The sequence below is a fragment of the Daucus carota genome, chromosome 3 (assembly GCF_001625215.2).
Source record: "Daucus carota subsp. sativus chromosome 3, DH1 v3.0, whole genome shotgun sequence".
Taxonomy (NCBI): Eukaryota; Viridiplantae; Streptophyta; class Magnoliopsida; order Apiales; family Apiaceae; genus Daucus; species Daucus carota.
In genome coordinates this window covers 14,069,414-14,081,444 of record NC_030383.2, presented here as the reverse complement: position 1 = coordinate 14,081,444, position 12,031 = coordinate 14,069,414, and the positions used below count along the sequence as shown (strand labels likewise).

General features: G+C 36.7%; 1 non-coding gene across 3 annotated transcripts in view; it reads right to left on the bottom strand.

Moving 5' to 3' along the window:
• Positions 1-985: 985 nt before the first annotated feature.
• LOC108212285 (uncharacterized) overlaps positions 986-12,031 on the bottom strand; it is a 30,840-nt gene continuing 19,794 nt past the window's right edge. The window contains exons 2-5 of one of the 3 annotated variants that reach the window (XR_010289743.1): positions 3,259-3,321; positions 2,379-3,136; positions 2,027-2,134; positions 986-1,200 (exon numbers count right to left, since the gene is read on the bottom strand). This is a non-coding gene — a transcript (uncharacterized LOC108212285). The remainder of the gene's footprint in view (positions 1,201-2,026; positions 2,135-2,378; positions 3,137-3,258; positions 3,322-12,031) is intronic. The other 2 variants (XR_010289744.1, XR_010289742.1) reach the window with 2 other exon arrangements.

Below are 12,031 nucleotides of genomic sequence, written 5' to 3'. Positions count from 1 at the left end.
TTGATGTATATATCTTGCTCGTAATTCATTGCTTAATGTTCTTATTTTACTTAAATCAACTAGCTTTATGTCCGTGCTTCGCACACGGATACTAAAGCCCCTTGGTCAATAGAACTCAGAGGCTACTATCATCCTTGCAAATTAATCCCGAAGCCTTGGCATGCTCATCTCAGCTGGCTCGTGTTATGAATATACCTACCTTCCTTCTTGATAGATTGAAGCAGACCGGTTGGCTATCGTAACATAATAATGCTATATCTTGAACAAACAGACCTGTACATCATCACTGGCTATACATTGGAAGTTAAGCATTAGTCTTGAACAAAAAAAAGACCGAGGTTAATCAACTGCATATTTTCAGTGCCTATGGCTATACATTTGAACTTAAGCAGCAAGACAAATGGAAAAAACAATCTATCATCACGGCAGAAGTTGTACCAGAAGTTGTACCAGTGATATATAACTTAAATCATAGCTTAAGCTTTAGATCAAAGTATCCAAAACTGGTCACATTGCTTATGATATATGTCATATGACATTGTTTTGTGGAACCTTTCCGCACCAAACTTTCAAATTTATTAACACTGTGAACCAATGTTTAGAAGTCTGTAGCTTATTAGAAATATAGAGAATGCGAAGTCGTGGGTCAAGTCATTTGCGTGTTTCATGAATGAGGGCCTGAGTGTGTGAGGAGTTTGCATAAGTGTGAATTTTAGCGTTTACAGAGAAGAAAGATTGGGATTTACAGGTTTTAGGATCCAGAATTCACATTTTCGGAAGGCAAATACATTAAGAAAGAGACATCTATAATTATCTATAGTTACATTATAGTTGCATGCTCCATTCAAAAGTATCTGACAGGGAGGGTGATACAAATCCACTTTTGCTACAAAAACATCTTTTTCAAGAGGACAATAATTGATTTTCTTTTAATTAATTGCTACTTAGTTTCCATGCAAGCATCTTTGTCTCGATCCCTGGTAAGTGATACTTTGATACTGCTTCTATGCATTAAGCATCATCACACATCAAGCATCATCATACATCAGTGGCATATTGCTTCTATACGCTTTAAAGCAAACTTATCCAGATACGGCTCATACAGAATGAAGACACCTTCCTTCATGTACTTGTAGCAGAGCTTCAACTTTGGGTGATTATTTAAAACTTTCTACTTCAGATTCAGCATACAAACCCTGCCTAAACAATACCAAAACACATAATGTCAAATATTTTAGTTTTCTTCAGTTTTTCAAGTTTTCTCACTAATTGGATACAAAACATTGAAAATGAATTATTCCATCTAATTCAAACTAAAATTCAGAGATTTTACTTTGAAATCACTACTAAGCCAAGCACAAAAAATATGATCCGCAAGTAATTGCCAAAATGAAGTCAAAAAAAGGAGTTGAAGCTAAAAATATGATTTGACTTTCATGTTGTTGCAATGATATACAGGGGATCATAGTTACTTCTATTGGAAGGCATATTTTCAAGGTTGAGAATTTTAACTGAAGTTAATCAAACAAAGTGGATTGCTAAATTAGGCTTCTATATTTGCACATTTGCAGTATATTATTGAATCAGATTTCTATATTGAAAGGATAGCAGCAGTAGCTCAAATTCAGTGTGCAGTAGACATCAAACTATATAAATCTTTTTATTCATTATATATTACTCCCTCCGTCCCCCTCAATTGTTTACATTGGAGGGGGACACGGAGACCAAGACAATGTATGAAAAATGAGTAAAGTTAGGTGAAAAGTGAGTAAAGTGGTGGGACCCATCAATATTTAATAATAGATTTGAGATAGTGGAGGAAAGTAGTGGGTGTAATAGTAGTTTTTATTGTTAAATATGAGATAGTGGGAGAAGATAGTGGGTGTAATGATGAAAAAACTTACTATTTATGGTAACGTAAAGAAATGAGAGGGACATCCCAAAATAGTAACTGTAAAGAAATGAGAGGGACGGAGGGAGTATATAATTTACTAATTACAGATAAAAAAAAAAGGAAAGGCAATACCTTTCGAAGAAGATTGAGACTCCGAAAGTGTTGAAACCTAATAAGTGCATCTGGAATCTATCTTCAAGCTTCCACCATCAAAGTCATAGCATCTCTCACTACTTTCACCTACAAAATATCCAGAGACTAACTTCAGCATTTCATCTCTATTTAGTATTAGCAATTCCATCAGCTCATCAATATGTAATTACAACAGGTACTCATTGTATCTAATTATTCATATTCCCTATAAACTAATATATATATATATATATATATATATATATATATATATATATATATATATATATATATATATATATATATATATATATATATATGCAATTGCTCAAGTACAAAACAGTTAGATTACAAACTACACAACTGTCACGATGATATCTGATTGTTCTTTTGCTCAAACGGAGGGCCACCATAAAGGAGCTCATAGCGCAGTACACCAAGACTCCAGATGTCCACACTTGCATCATGCTCTTCCACTATAGAGCAAGTGCCAGAACTTTGTTAGTTTTCTCCATGGAGTGCTTCCAGCCACATTGCAACTTCTTATCAGAGCCATTAGATTGAAGAGGATGTGACTTAATGTATGGCTTCTGGTCCCCTGTCTATGAAGGTTGATCTCCCTTTCCTACTGGCCTAGACACAAAAGTTAATTGTTGTTAATAGTCTGCAAGTTTAGCGAGGCCCTTACCGTGATAAAAGAAGTAAAAGGAATATCCAATGTCCGCACCCTGACCATGATAACACAATTAAAAGGAATATCCATTAACCACAGGAACTCATACCGTGCGATCATGATCATTTTGTTAATTTTACTACACTAATCCAATTGATGAAATATAGGTGAAGTATAGGTGATTGGAAGGAATATATAGTGGTTCTGAAAATAAATTTATTGCCTAGTGTTGGTAAGTTATGGAGAGAGGTCTACAATAAAGCAAATATAATTCTAATCCTTTTTATTTAAGGGTATAACAGATAGTGTATTTGTCACAAAAAGACACATTTACACAGGAAAGCTTTTAATTTTTTAAAGCGGACTACCTGTAGACGACATTGGTGTGTCAGGAACCACTCTGGCAGGCAAATTAACAGCGCCCAATGAAGAAATTCCTAAGGTTTTTGTCATGAAAAATAAAACAATTAGATTGTATACGCTGACTTAAATAATAATTATATACACTGACTTAATTATTAAGGTGAAGGCGGCACACAACAATTACAAAACTGCAAACCTGATCCTGATTTCCTAACATGCTTGGCCGCAGTACCACACGTGACAGAGGAGTGTGCGGTGCCTATATCACAAAAAGGGATGCAAACAAACAGGGTCATATTGTTTTATTGTTAGGTCCAGATACGATTGTAGAAGGGGGGGTTGAATACAATCGTCACAAAATAATCGCGGCGGAATAATCTGATTGGAGTTTAACTTGTTAATCAGATTTAAATTAATTAATATAACAATTTTTAAGTCGTTATATAATTAATATGGTTCGATTTAAAGTCCACTAGTTCGTAGAATAAATTTGACAGGAAGTATTCTAACTTAGCGGATTAAAACAACCGAGTGATCAAAGCACAGAAAACTGTGGATTAAACAAAAGCAAGTTTAGCACAACTTGAAAGCTTTACAATGCAATGAACATTGAACAAATGAAGTGGTGAAGCCATATTTATAGGCAAACCATTGAACTAATATGACAAAGCTAGGCATGACAACCCTTAGGAAGCTCTATGACAATTACACAAGTGCTATGACAAAAGGTATGACAATTAGAAGCATTGTCATGGCACAAATGAGAAGGTATGACAATCTAAGGGAAGGTATGACAATCAGAATGACAATACAAGGGAAGGTATGACAATTACAAGCATTGTCATGCTGATTTTGAATAGGTATGACATCCGTATGACAAACGGTATGACAATCAGTGGGAAGGTATGACAATCAAACCTTGGAGGCTAAGTCTTCATGTGGTATGACAAACGGTATGACAATCCAAGGGATTGTCATACCTTGTGATTTCGGTATGACAATCACCATTGTCATGCCTTAATCATTCGGTATGACAAACCAAATGGTTTGTCATGCCGTCTGACATAGGCACAAGTCATGGTGCGGTATGACAATCCCTTAGATTGTCATACCGTGCCCAAAAAGTATATAAACAATGATTTTTCTTATATAATTAATCCAATAATTATCCACTTAATTATATTAATTATATAAATTCATAAATTAAATTAATTCGAGTGTGAATTAATTTAATAAATAAATTACATAACTTATATAATTATTTTGAGATGTGAATTAATTAAAAGAATAATTATATTGAGCACTTCTTCAGCAGCAGGTCTTCTGACTTCCTTTTAAAAGATCTGATTCTTTGTCTTGATTGAACGACCACCTATTGTTGATGCAGAATATTTAATCTGAGTAGCTGACACACAAATGTACTGTCTGGTTCATCTGTATCTAGCTGAATCAAATATTCTTTATCAATTAAACATTTGTGAAGTGGCTTGTTCATCGAGTCTTTGTCTTCGTAGTTCTTCTTCATAAGTAGAAATAGTTTGGAATCTTCTGAATAAATAAAGTATTAAAACTTTATACCTTCTGGACTTCTGGACGTGCTACAAAATATTATTTGTACACTGAGGCTTGAACATATAAATGAACTTCTTTCAGTGGTGTGCAGCAGCATCCTGAAATTCTTCAGACATATGATTTTAATAAATCACTTGACGTTCTTCGTACGGATTCCTTCAATAGTGCTTGCTAATTTACTTTCTTTCTTATCAGAGTTGAGTTGATACTCTTAAATACAAATAGGCTAAACATATGCCTTTCAATCTCCCCCTATTTGTTTGTTAACATAACATGCAAATTATCGAGAGGATAACTCAACTAACTGATAAGACAAAGGATTAAACATGAATTGTAAATAGCAAAAAGTTTCTGGTATTTCATTAAACATTCACCAGAATTCAAACAAGTACATTAGATCACATAAGGATGTTCTTACTGAACATATATTACAAATTCCTTATCAAATCTAAAGATAAACTTCTCCTTCTTCGATATCTGAACTGTGAAGGACAGGAGTTGATGGTTCTTCTCTGGTTGGCACTTCTGATGTAGTGGACTCACCACGCTTCTTACGTTCCCGTGCCAGAGCCAGTTGATGTAACACTTCCATCTCTACAGGGTCTTCCTGGAAGTCCGATGGCTGAGCCTTTGTAACATTCTTCATCCTCCGGAAATATTGAGAAATATTCCTTCGGGTGCAGTAAGCTAGAATCACATCATCAGCATCAGACTTGGCTTTAGAAGCGAAGCCCTTGGTTCGAAGTAGAGTGGATGCTAGAGCCAGTTGCTTAGCAGGATACTTTGATAAAGCCTCTTCATTCAGATAGACAGTGCTTAAGAGCTCCTTGTGAACGAACTTTACACAATATGGATTCTTGACAATTTGTGGACTGTTGAAGACAGCACAATCCAACAGCTTATCACGAAGGAGTTCGTTCAGGTTGGAGCATCGCTTTACCTTATTGCGAAGTACCCAGAGCTCAGACACAGAGAATGATTTGAGAAATTCAACAGATAATCTGAATGAACCATTTCTCTGTGTATATACAATCAGCTCCCACTGTTCTAGCAAGTTATTGACTCCAACAGTCAAGTAATCAATTTCTAAAGCGAAGGCATGCATAAAGATATCCTCGTCAGGGTTTACCTCTCGAAGATCGTAGATCAGAGATAAGAACTTTCTGTCATTGAAAGGCTCCCTTTGAGGTCCATTGAAAATCCTCTTTGCGATGTCCCAGCTTTTTCCAACTTTCCTTTTTATATCAAGATTCTTCTGCTTGCACGCAGCATCATAGATTTTCTGTTTCTCTATCTTGATTTGCTCTTCAGTTATCAACTTGTCCTCTAGAAGTTTCTGGTAATCTCGAAGCTTACGCTTCCTAGCTTCATTCTCAGCTTTAAACTTCCAGACATTTTCTTCGTGTTCAGGATCAACAGGTTCTTCATCTTGGAATAAATAGTTCTCCTCAAATTTGCCTTCTTCCTCTGCTTGACGGTATGTAGCATCGAAGACGTCATCATCATCCATGTCTTGTGGAAAGTCATCATAATTATCAGAATTGAAGACATCATCAGATTGATGTAACGGTTCTTTGCCTTTTGACTTTTCAGAATTGTCAGGAGCAGATTCAGAAGTATTGCCTTTGTTGCTTTGATTTGAACTATTTCCCTTGTCATCCCTGTCACCTTTGTCTCCCTCTCCTTTATCTCCTCTATTCTCCCCCTTAGTTGAGGGATCCTCTCTGGAGGTATCAGCATCTGACTTTGAGTTCTTTAGGAGTTGATCCAGCTTTCTGTCGATATCATCAAATTTTGACATATACAGTGCATGATTAGATCTCATCTCGACAGTCAACTCATGAATTTCTCCTTTAAGCTCATCCTTGGAAGAACTGGATGGCCTTTCATCAGCTTTCTTCTCTAGGGTCACCAACTGTGCACCCTTTAGCCTCTCATTTTCAGCTATCATCCGGGCTAATTCAGCTCTAAGCTTAGACATTTGTTCCTCAAACAGAGCCGGGTCAGTGTGTGCACTCACCTCACGTACACTCATAGCTGTTTCACTAGCCTCACGTGCATGTGTATCGCTCGGTGTTTGCCTTTCATCACTCATTGTTTGCACTCTTCCAGCTGTACCTGTATAAACTACCAATGCCCCCTGAGATGGGTTCAAAGGTAGTGGAGGAACAAATTGTCCTCCGGAAGCCTGTGAGGGCAAGTTTACTTGCACATTGCCAAGTACTGCCTGATCAGAAAAGAAAGTTTGATCAGAAAAGTTTTCATACATGATAAATTGGTTTTGAAAATCTGTGCAATCAGTAAACATAGTAACCTGTGTATTTGTTTGGTCTTGCACTAGCGTGAGTGCTAGCGCAGTGCTTGACTCTGTACAGGGTACCGTGGCAGAGCGGTCAACTTCAATGGCTTCATTCTGTTGAGAGAATGAGTCCAGAGACTGTTTCATTGCCTGTTCCAAGTCCAAGCCTTTTTGGGAAGGCAAGGATGAGGCTGCAGTTGTCTCCAGGGCTTCCAACCTAGGCTTCTTAAAGGAAGACAGAGCTGCGGGTTGACTCGTCAAACTGCTTGAGCTTCTCTTTCTGGCAACCTTACGAAGGGGTTGAGTAGTAGTGTTGATTGCAGTGTTTGCAGAAGAAAGAGTTGGTTGAATGAATTCGTCAGCTTGGATATGAACATGTGTGTTGTCAGGTTCATTGCTGGTAGTCTGGAAAACAAAATCAAGGTCACCAACAAAATCTGATACATCAACATTAAAATTAGATGAGAAGTCAGAAAGTACCTGAGCTACCTGTAGGTCCTGTCGAAAGGACTGCAACTCTGGATTTGATGTTGAGTCAGCAGGTAAAGGTTGGGAGGTTGATTGTGTTTGTGGTATATAGTGGGTGTGTTGTTGTTGTGGTAGAGGTTCAGATGAAGACGGTTGAGCTTCGAAGAAGTTGTATTCCTGAGGTTCGTCTTCAAATGATTGTGATTGATGTGTTTGATGTTGAGGGGAATGGTGTGGTGATTGGTATGGGGATTGATGTGGTGATTGATATGGTGATTGGTGTGGTGATTGGTGTTGTTCTGGTTGTTGTATTTGAAGTGGTTCTGGTTGTTGTGGTTGCTGTTGTTCTGGTTGAGCTTGTTGAGGCTGTTGCTGTTGAGGTTGAGCCACTTGGAATTGATGAAGTTGTTGTGGCTGAACATTGATCTGCTCCATCAGGTATGGAGTCACTATGAGTGGAAGATTCTCATATTTTCTTTTGTTTGTGAGAGCTTTCATCAACTTCGTACAGACACGCTGAGTTGGTGCAATTGGAGAGTTGAAGTATGAATTCTTCTCAGCGTCCGTCATCTTATCATTAAAAACAGCATTAAGAACCGAGGGTAAAAACAGACAACCCTGGGATTCTGTGCAACTGATCGACTACTGAGTGGTCCCAACTTCTTTAGAATCGACTGAAGAATCAACTTGCCAAAGTTGATTCGTCGATTGTGAAACAATGCAGAATCCAATGATTTGAAGAAGGGAGGATATGATATTGAAGTTACTTCGAGTGGTTGGGGAAAAGACCTTTGCCAGTGTATCGAAGAATAAATCCCACTCAGGTTTCAAGTTCCCTTTCAGCATCCTTGGTAGATGTATCTCTCCCTGATAAAGAATGGTCTGAAAGAATTGAGTAATTTCAGCATCTGTCGGAATCTCAGCAAAGTTGTTTCGTGGAAACCCAAGAATCCTGTTGACATCATCAACTGAAATGGTAATGCTCCGACCTCCTGTAATATTTCCCGAAACCCTGTAGCTGTCCAAGAGAGTGGTATTGAGTGCAGAGGAGTAGAAGTCTTGGAGTGGTCGAATCTGTAAATCAGCATGAGCAGTGATGGCCGTGCTGACTAAACTTTGACTATTCAGGAACCTCACCCAAGGTCTGAATCTCTCTAAGCTGGAATCAGGGTCCAAATACCCGTTGTAGTTGGTCTCACCGATAACAAATTGGCCAGCCATTTTTATAATTAAAAATTGAATTAAACGAGAATTTTTCAAATAAAATGTTAATTCTCAAATTTCTCGTAAATTTCAATTAATAATTAAATAACAATTAACCAATTAATTAATAATTCGAATTAATTGAATAAACTCGAATTAAAAATTAATTAAATTGTAAATGACCAATTTAATTCCACAAAATCCAACAAAGTCCCAAAGTTCACCAATAATCCAAACAAGTCCTAATATTCTCGGAAAACCCTTCAAAATTCGAACTATAAATCGAAAAGCCCCAACCTCCAAATCTGTTAAACACTTCGAAATGTAGAAGGAAACCACAGAAGATGATCTTAGCAAGGATTTAGAGTCAAAAATCGAGCAAGAAATCGCATAAAACAGCCTCGAAATTTCGAACAAGGGTTTGATTTTCAAGAAAAATTTGGCAGTATAACGGCTTAGAACTTGATTAAATGGTAACCAGCAAGCGAGTAGTGCTTGAAAATCACAAAACCAGCAAGTTTTTACACAAAAAACTTGAAAAAAAACTCGAAGAATAACAATGGAGTGTATGTATCGCGGCTGTGTGTATATATATGAGAGAAAGGGCGAGTATGACAAAGGAGGGTGTTGTCATGGGGGGTTTTGAATTTTCGGTATGACAATTGCTTGTATTGTCATACCGAGGATTAAAACAGACGAGTGGTAGGTGAATTACCTCGGTATGACAATGTTTTACATTGTCATGCCGAGTTTTTAAAGCGTGTAAAACACACTAAATTACTTCAATATGACAAACAAAAGGTTTGTCATACCGACAATAATTAAACAGGAAAAAAAAGCACACGGTATGACATTCTGAACAATGTCATACCGAGTTTAAAAAAAATAAAAACAGAAAAGAAATATAAATATTATGATTTTTGATTTTCTTTTGAAGTAAAACCTTTTTACACATAAAATCAAAAACCTAATACAAATAATATCTAAAATATTACACAAATATTTTGTAAAATTCAACTTTAATTAAATATAAATATTTATGAATTTAACTTTAATTCATTAAAATGAATTAACTTAAAAACTAATATTTATGCTTAATTAATTTTGAAAAATACAAAATAGACACAAATAATTATCTAAATGCTTGAAAAATAATACAGGGGAGTGTGCAGCACTTAGAAAATTAACAGAGACAAATATGAACATGCATAATTACACAGAAAATTATCAGATAATTTACAAACAATTATATAAAATCTAATAAAATATATATAATTACATAGAAAATTCACAAAAATATTTAATAATACATAAAACAAATATATAATATATACAAAGAGAATCATGGCATATTTAACATCCCTAGCTCACAAACCAACTTAGAGAAAGTGGATTCATCAAGTGGTTTAGTGAAGATGTCAGCAATTTGATCAGCCGTGGGCACAAAATGTAACACCACAGTTCCATTCATGGCATGTTCTCGAATGAAATGATACCTGATATCTATGTGCTTGGTCCTAGAGTGTTGCACTGGATTGTTTGAAATGGCTATGGCACTGGTGTTGTCACAAAATATAGGAATTTTGTCGACAGAAATACCATAATCATTTAATTGATTCCTGATCCAGAGAATCTGAGCACAGCAACTGCCAGCAGCTATGTATTCAGCTTCAGCAGTAGAAGTGGACACTGAGTGTTGCTTCTTGCTGTACCAGGAAACCAATCGACGTCCTAGAAATTGACAGCTTCCAGACGTACTCTTTCTATCAATCCTGCAACCTGCATAATCAGAATCTGTATAGCCGGTTAAGTCAAAACCAGTATTCTTAGGGTACCAAATACCTAAACCAGGTGTACCCTTAAGATATCTAAAGATTCTTTTGATGGCTATAAGATGTGATTCCTTAGGATCAGCCTGAAACCTAGCACATAAACATGTTGCAAACATGATATCTGGTCTACTTGCAGTAAGATAAAGTAATGAACCAATCATACCTCGATAGCTTGTAATATCAACTTTCTTACCAGATTTATCCTGGTCAAGCTTTGTGGCAGTGGCCATGGGTGTCTTTGCCGGAGAAGAGTCTTCTAGATTGTACTTTCTTAGAAGATCTCTGACATACTTTGATTGGCAAATGAATATTCCATCTTCCTTTTGGCTTACTTGAAGACCAAGGAAGTAGGACAGTTCACCCATCATACTCATCTCATAATTACTCTGCATTAACTTAGCAAACTTCTTGCACAAGTTATCGTTAGTAGAACCAAATATAATATCATCAACATATATTTGAACAAATATCATATCATTATCATGCAATTTGTAAAAGAGAGTTTTGTCTATGACACCTCTAGTAAATTTATTTTCAATTAAAAATTCAGAGAGGGTGTCATACCATGTCCTTGGTGACTGCTTGAGCCCATAGATAGCTTTGAATAAGAAGTACACAAAGTCAGCAAACTCTGGATTTTCAAAGCCAGGGGGCTGTTCCAGATATACTTCTTCTTCTAACTTTCCATTCAGAAATGCACTTTTCACATCCATCTGATAAACCTTGAAGTTGGAGTGTGCAGCAAATGCAAGAAATATTCTGATGGCTTCAAGACGAGCAACTGGAGCATAGGTTTCATCGTAATCAATTCCTTCTTCCTGAGAATAACCTTTTGCAACCAGTCTGGCTTTGTTTCTTACAACAATGCCATCACCATCTAACTTGTTACGGAAGACCCATCTAGCTCCAATTGTAGACTTTCCTTTTGGTCTTGGAACCAGGGCCCAGACTTCTTGTCTCTCAAATTGATTGAGTTCTTCTTGCATGGCAAGAACCCAATCAGGATCAGCAAGTGCTTCATCTATTTTCTTTGGTTCTAGTTGAGATAGAAATCCAGAAAATAAACATTCGTTGGATGTAGCACTTCTAGTCCTTACACCAACATCAGGATCACCAATAATCAGATCAAAGGGATGATTTCTGCTCCAAATCCTTTCCCTTGGAAGTTGTGTCCTTGATGATTCAGCAGTATTATCATTAGGCTGATGTGCATGACTAGTTGATCCACCAGCTCCCCCTGAGTTGTTGCCAGGTTGACTTGATGATCCACCACTAGCATCAGTGGAATCTCCAGCATTATTGCCATTTCCTCCACCATTGCCTGGATCATTATCATTGTTGTCATCACCTGTTGCAACCTCAGGTGGCACATCATCATCTGAATCAGAATCTGGATAGTTATCAAACTTCAGAGATTCAGATGGATCAGCAGATTGTATACTTGGAAGTTTAGTGTCATCAAATGTAACATTGACACTAACTTTCACTGACAGAGTATCAATTACAAAAACTCTATAAGCATTATTAGTATAACCAACAAAAATTGCTTCAGATGTGTTATTTTACACCAACTAAGAGAAAGATTGTAGAAGGGG